Source organism: Myotis davidii, unplaced genomic scaffold (assembly GCF_000327345.1).
Source record: "Myotis davidii unplaced genomic scaffold, ASM32734v1 scaffold348, whole genome shotgun sequence".
In the NCBI taxonomy this organism is placed as follows: Eukaryota; Metazoa; Chordata; class Mammalia; order Chiroptera; family Vespertilionidae; genus Myotis; species Myotis davidii.
The window spans coordinates 843,702-852,013 of NW_006298965.1; positions in this window are offsets into that span (position 1 = coordinate 843,702).

Consider the following 8,312-nt stretch of genomic DNA (forward strand, 5'->3'; position numbering starts at 1 on the left):
GAACTCCTCCATGTCAGGGACTAGTTTCCTCTTTCTCGCCAGTAAATGAAAGGACACGGCCCAATTTAATTACCTGGTGTTCCAAAAGTCCTTGTCTAGTAGACCTCTGTCAATGACAGATGCCATTAACTTTGATATGGATTCCCCACGAGTAAGATTTTACGCTTTATGGCACAGATTGATGCGATAAAGCCAAATTTGTATATGACAAGCTCATGCGTGTTCTTACACAGGCATGCCCTGGGACACCTGTTGTATCCTCCTGCCCTTCCAGATGGTCCCTCCACTACACAGTACACAGAAGCAAAGGTGATCCCTGCTGAAGGATCACTCAATTTGCATTTCTTTCCAGTCTCTTCTTGCAAACCACAAAGGCAATTGTCTCTATCTCGGGCTGTCTGACAGCCACAGGTAATGCTGTGGGACACCACTAACACCTTAAAGAAAGAGATTCTGAGAAGAAAGGTCAGATAATGAGTTCTCATTCTAACCCAGGGGTGGGCAAATTTTTTGACTCGAGGGCCACAATGGGTTCTTAAACTGGACCGGAGGGCCGGAACAAAAGCATGGATGGAGTGTTTGTGTGAACTAATATAAATTCAAAGTAAACATCTTTAGTTTTATTCATTTCAAACGGGCCAAATCTGGCCCACAGGCCATAGTTTGCCCACGGCTGGTCTAACCCTAGCCCTGGAACCGCAGGTCAGCTGTGGAAAAGTGTCAGAAATCTGGGCACTGTGCGAGGAGACCCATGTCTAACTGTTGAGGGAGCGTTAAGCAATGCTTCACACTGAATTAGCAAAAATGGCACTTGCTTGTTTTCCTAGCTACCAGTCCAGTGGCATTTAAGACTATACCTTTCTAATAAAGGTTTACTCTAAAGATGGGACAGGCATCTTCATTCAGTGCTAAATCTTTCTTTACAACTTTATGCAACCCTTTCTCCTTAAGCCTGAATTTTTCCTTTTGTTTTTATCATATAGACAAACAATGAAAAGATTGCAAATACTCTTAGATGCTTCAGCTCAATGGCTCAAATGTAACCATTCATTATAAGAAATGTCAACAAATCTCCTTTATTTGAAAAGGTTTGCCCTGGCCGGTTTGGCTCAGTGGATAGAGCATCGGCCTGCGGACTCAAGGGTCCCAGGTTCGATTCCAGTCAAGGGCATGTACCTTGGTTGCGGGCACATCCCCGGTGGGGGGTGTGCAGGAGGCAGCTGATCGATGTTTCTCTCTCATCGATGTTTCTGACTATCCCTCTCCCCTCCTCTCTGTAAAAAATTAATAAATTACATTTAAAAAAAAAAAAGAAAAGGTTTATTTCACACCATATATAACGCCTTGACTTTTTAAACTCAATATTGTAATACTTGCTCACACCACTATTATCAAAAAGATTATGAAGATGAGGGTAGTTGAGTGAGTTATTTAACCCTCCTCATCCTTGGGACTTAAGCCATTAAGTAAGTAAAATGCATAGTATTCCAAAGGTTATTATGGACAAGATACCTTTTTAAAATTATTAACAGTGCCTGACAAATAGGGGTTGCTAAGTAAATGTTAGCTTCCCCCCCTATTCCTCATCCCTTACCTCCTGCTATCAGGGTTTCCATGGACCTCAGGCAGCAGGGGAACAGGCTTGGTCTGAACAGAGGCACAACTCCATCCTGCTAAGTCCCACACAGGCTCAGGGCCACCTGACTTTGTCCTTTTCCCCAGTTAGCCTGTGGCACCAGCATCACCACCACCTTCATTTCTGTCTGAAGAGTGATCCTCAGAACCCATGGGATCAAGAGTAATTCATCAACCACTGAGCCTGGCTCACCACTGTTCTGTCACTTAACCATGCACTAGACAAGAAGAAAAATAAAGATGAGGGTAGGATGGGGAGAGACAAAGTAGAATGCATTTATTTATTTTAATTCCATGAATAAAGTTATCTGTGAGTCATTTATGTTTTCAAAAACATAAGAATAAAGAAAGATATAATAAAATGTTCAGACTCTGCATTTATCATAGTAAATGCATAAACTTAGGGCAGGGGTGGGGAACGTCCAGCCCATGGGCCGTGTAAGGCCCTAGAAATCATTGTGTCTGACCCTGCCATGGAATTAGAGGTGAGTTCATTAAATATTTGGACAAACAGAGCAGGCTGATTTTTAAGTTGATAATTTTTATGGCCTCGAATGATGTTATTAATATTCAAATGGCCTTGGTAGAAAAAAATGGTTCCCAACCCCTGACTTAGGGGATGTTGCATCTAAGCCATGAAATGTAGATGCTCAGAGTAGCTACCCACAACTCTAACTGACCATGAACAGATGCATTGTGGGATGAGGAAAACATGAAACTTCCTTTCTAAAACAGAAAATTAGTAAGCAACTTCTACATTTTAATGAGATTGGCAGAAAACCCAATGCGATCAGGGCGCTGTAAAAGGACACACTTCTCAAAGTGAATAATGATACTGCTTTACAGACACGCGGGTCAGAAGACAGATCTTGATTTCACATGGAAATTCAAACATGCAGTACTTAAAGTTATGGTTAAGTGACATGGCCATCTATGGACCTTTGAGCAACAGAAGAAGAATGTCCTAGTATTCACTGGCTAATAACAGGGAAGTAATTTTCTATTTAAAATAATTTATAGCAGCGGTTCTCAACCTGTGGGTCGCGACCCCTTTGGCGATCGAATGACCCTTTCACAGGGGTCGCCTAAGACCATCCTGCATATCAGATATTTACGATTCATAACAGTAGCAACATTACAGTTATGAAGTAGTAATGAAAATAATTTTATGGTTGGGGGTCACAACATGAGGAACTGTATTTAAAGGGCCAGAAGGTTGAGAACCACTGATTTATAGCAAGATAATTATAGTCCATCATTATCATATGCCTTATGTAATTAGAAAACTTGAATTCTTCATCCATGACAATTGTTGGTATAATTTTCCACAAAGATATTAGCCATTATACCTCATTATTAACTTTGATTAGTGAGATTAAGAAAGAATACATCTATTATGATTATTCATACAGCTCTTCTTTCACAAACCTTGAAAGAGCTGAGATGTGGCTACAGGCTTATACGTAAGAGACGGAGGGTTTGGAACATTCAGTGTTTGAAAAGAATGGGTTTGAACTGACTGCAGCTCATCACAGTGGCGCTAAGGGAATTGGGAGGCTATCACCTAATTAAAAGCAATTTTAAAATGAACTATAGAAAACAGCTGTTGGAAACAATTATAAGGCTATGTAAAATAAGCATATTTCCACATATAATGTGTTTAAAGATGTGATTTGATGTCAGGGAACCTGCTGAAGTTAATAGTTATAGAAATAATTAAAATATATTACAAACAACTTGGAAATTATGTGAACAGATTGTGTGTGAAACAAATATTGGCAGGCCAGCTCATTATTAATATGACACAATGGCTTCAGACCAACAAAAGAGAATTTTAAGTATCTGTCATTGATATGTATCAACCACTTTAAGATTAGCCTATACACAAGTCCAGTGGTCGGCAAACCACGGCTCGCGAGACACATGCGGCTCTTTGGCCCCTTGAGTGTGGCTCTTCCACAGAATACCACATGCGGGCACGCACGTACAGTGTGAAGTTGACTTAAAACTTTAAGTAAAGTTTATTAAGTTAATTTTAGGGAACATTGTGGAGTTCCCTAAAAGAAGATGTAGTGTCGAGGATTGAGAAAGGTATGTTGAGATGGTTTGGACATATAGAGAGGATAAACGAAAGTAGATAGACGAAACAAGTATACAAGAGGAGTGTAGATCCCAGGAGAGTTGGAAGGGGTCGACCTCAGCGAACGTACTTCAATCAGATTGAGGATGTTTTTAGTAAAGGCCAGCTTAGGAGTACCCTAATTAAGTTAATAACAATGTACCTACCTAGATAGTTTAAGTTTAAAAAATTTGGCTCTCAAAAGAAATTTCAATCATTGTACTGTTGATATTTGGCTCTGTTGACTAATGAGTTTGCCGACCACTGCCCTAACCTGATAATTCTTTTACTGTTTACCAAACCTTACCTTTGATATGTATGTTTGCTTTGTTAAAGGGCAAAATGTATAAATAAAAAGCATTTCACTAGAGGATGAGGCTTCCGCCTGGCTTTCCCCCATGCCTTCCAAATTTATATTTCTTGTCTAGTGTATCCATTCATGCGTCAGCCCCTTTTCCAGATTCCTGAACCCTTGCTGCAAAAAGACTGAGGCATATATCCACCTGAACTTATTTGCCATTTGACTCACTGTAGCCATATTCCACATGTTTCTTTTGCTGATGTAATAAGTATACTCGAACTTTCTCTCTATATGCCTTTCTTATGTTTTTTCAATAATTTAACTTTTCCCATGCCCACTATCCTATAATATTAAAGGGAAGAGTGTAAAGGAGTCTGGGCACAACACCAACATTGTCTGTTATCCCTTTGCTCATAGCTTTGATCTTGAATCTGATTTATAAACAAAATTAACTTGTAGGTGGTTTTTGCTCTTCTTTCACTTGATTCCTCCTATAATCTTCCTTTCAATCTAAATATCTTTAAGTTTGATGTTATTCCTCTAGAATTTAAATTCAAAGGACAGTTCTTGTCCTTACCTCTATATTTTCAAATCAAAATTAATATTTTCCCATAAAATTTCTCCTTTCCTTTCTAACTAGCATACATTATGAATCTCTTCTGTTGTACAATAATTCAGACTGTTCAGGTCATTTCTATGATGGGTCAACATATTAAACAATGGCATAACTAATATATAGATAGATAGATAGATATAGATAGATAGATATATAGATATATATATATGCCTGATATGCAAAATGTCCCCTTAGGAGTTTGACCGGGAGGAGTGGAATGAAGGGAGGCTCTGGCTGGCAGCTAGCGGCTGCTAGGGACCCTACCAGTGCACGAATTTCATGCACTGGGCCTCTAGTCTCATTATAAGAGCTCACTAAGTTCTCGGTAAACATGCCTTTCTAAGGAAAAGGAAAAGCTCTGTGGTAATCCCAAGGCTCTGTGCTTTGAGGAGCAGGGTGCCCAGAGGAATGGGCAATGATTCAGAGAAGCAGCCATAAGAAAAGGACCTACACATGTGAACCTCTGTTACATTCCCTGGGTTCCCTACTGTGAGCACTAGACCTTGTACTGGAATGCAAGAATATCCACTTTCTACTCTAAGCACACACACCCGCACAAAAACACGACTTCAGTTTTGCCTTTTGTGGCTTATTTTTTCCTATAAACTCCATTTTTTACATAATCTAATTTCAGACATACATATAAATTATAAGTTTTAATGTGATTTGTTCTGTGTCCCCAACTTCTTCCACTCAAACCTCAAGGTGTTATCTTTTTAATGAGAATACACGTCATTGCTTTGACTTCTGGTAGATTTGTATCACATCAGCTCCTCCGAGTGTCTCAATGACTTTAAAGAGCCATATAAGCCATTAAGTTGAGAAGGTGAGAGACAGGGGGGAAGAGGATCTGGACATTTAACAACGATTACATTAAGTCCATTAAGAAGAGTGCACAGTTTGACAAACATCATTCCTATCTGATGAACAACCTCTTCAAAGACCGGCTGTGCAGTTTTAGAAGGGGCTCTGGGTTGGTAATTAATGTCAGAGTCTAAACAGCAGATTTAAATGTGATCAAGATCACATTTCCATGATTGAAACATTATATTATGCCAAGTGCATTTATCTCTGGCAAGAGTGTAATCTAAAGAATGTTCAACCACGCATTAATGAGGTCATAAATCGAGTGTGGTTTCACTGCAGCATACATCTAGAAATTCAAATGGATCGTTTCTTTGGGCAGCTTATTTGAAGACTATAAATTTATAAATCTCTGAATATTTATCTCTCTTGTACACGTGTACACACTTATGTGTGTGTAAAATTTTATTAAGATCTTCACTGTGTTGGACTATTTAAATGACTGGCATTAAAAAAATGCATATGTATTGAATTAAACTTGCCCAAACTAATAGTTTTAACTTTCAGATGGATTAAGAGTTTCTAATAATCCTGTATTATATTCCTTTGAATAAATTTTCTGCTTCAAAAAAATCAAAGCCAGTGTGAATGTCTTTTGGATTATGGTTGCTTCACATTAAGAAGGAAATTTTGAAATGACTCTGTTGGGAAGGTAGACTTGTCTTTCTATACCATCATGTTTATTGCAAAACAACCAGCATCAGACAGGCTTGAGATAATTTCTCTATCCTCACCACTAACTCCTAGCTATTTCTTCTAAGGCTATTATCAATCACTTTTTAATCTTATACTTATTTGTTGAGGGAATTAAAAACTGATCATAACTGACAAATCTAAAAATGAGCACTATAGCAATTATTTAAGAAGCTGCTGTCATCCCTAGGGTTGGAGAAACAAGGAAAATGATTTGAGGCTATCAGATTTCAGGTGCTTGGAGCAGGGGTTCTGATGAGTAGAGACTTGGACCTCCAAAGAGATCCATTGCCCAACCCATTGAGGGTGCCTCTGAGGGCAATAAGACTGATGCCAGAAGTGTGGCCATTCTGGAACGTGGGAAAAATCTGGGACCTGCTGCCAGTGAAGACCCTCGCTAGGGCAATGCCAATAAGAGCATCCAGCTGCACAGAAAGGGTGAACTCCCTTCTCCGTCATCCTGCCTTCCAGTATCCTTTACTGCCCCCTATTGGCATCACCTAGCAGAAAACGAGCTACTAAAGCAGAAACAGTGTGAAGACTTCCTTATCTCAAATCTGAGATAAAGAAAAGTGGATTTATCACCAAGGAAAAACAGCTTAGCAACTGGCTTGTGTGTTATCCACATCCTAACCCCTGAAACTTGTGTATATATTACCTTACGTGGCAAAAAGAGGCTTTTCAGATGTAAATATGTTAGGGAATCTCTAGAGAGGGAGATCATCCTAAACTATCTGAGTGAATCTGAGGGAATTACTAGAGTCTTTACCAAAGGGAGGCTGAAGGGCAGGAAGGTCAGAGTCAGGGGACGAGGGGGCGGGGACAGAAGAGAAGAGAGAGAGAGGGGTTTAAAGTTACTGTTCACTGATAAGAAAAAGCTAAAGAAGTTCATCACCACCAAACCAGCATTATATGAAATGCTGAAAGGTATTCTTTAAGAAGAGGAAGAAGAAAAAGGAACTCTTGCCATTTGCCACAGCATGGATGGAACTGGAGAGTGGATAAATACCACATGAACTCACTCATTTGTGGAATATAAGGAACAACATAAACTGTCAATAAAAAATATATTTTTTTAAAAAAGTTACTGTTCCAGCCCTAGCCAGTTTGGCTCGGTGGATAGAGCGTAGGCCTGTGGACTGAAGGGTCCCAGGTTCGATCCTAGTCAAGGGCATGTACCTTGGTTGTGGGTACATCCCTTGTGGGGAGTGTGCGGGAGGCAGCTGATAGATGTTTCTAACTCTCTATCCCTCTCCTCTCCTCTCTGTAAAAAAATCAATAAAATATATTTTAAAAAATAAATAAAGTTACTGTTCCAGAGTGGACATAATGTTGGATTTTTGTTATACACTTTAATCTAATATTTCTGTTATCAATCAGAGCTTTAACTCAAGACAATTGAGAAACACTTCCTACTCTCCTTTCCAAAGACAGAAGCTGAGAGAAAATTGTAAGGCACTCTCCCTAAAGTGCTCAGTAAATATTGGCAACTAACTAATACCTCTTTTTACGTTTCCATTACTTCCTCTAAGAAGTTGCAGTTTAATGGATTTTTCCCCAGAGGAGTTCTGCCCACCAAACTCAATTCAACAATGCTGTCCCCTGCTGTGGAGAGAGCAGCGTGCCCACAGTGCCCTGAGTTCTATAGCTTGTGTGGGCTGATCCTTGAGCAAAAGCTGGAATAGTCAGTTCTTAACGAGGAAGGCAAAGTCATGTGATGGCCTGTAACTTTGAAAAGAAAATTGCCTCTGTAGAAAGTGGGAGAAATGCATGAGAAATTTTTTAAAAACAAAATTCATTGAATAAATATTCACTGGTTTGTCAGTGGTCTGTCTTTTAGAGACGGCATTTCCACGGTTGGCCCTCTGATACTTTTAGCCAAGATGGTAAAAAGAAAACAGGACCCTTTTTAGAAAACAGAGAGAAGGAATCTCGCCACATCTCCTTCTCTCCTTCATCCTTGTTCCCCTGCCACTGAGGTCTCAAGTACAGCTCTGGCTGGACCGTGGGTCAGTTTTCTCGATCTCATATGGGCCATGTGGAGTCTCAGAGAGAATGGGCTATACTGTATTCACCTAGGTCTC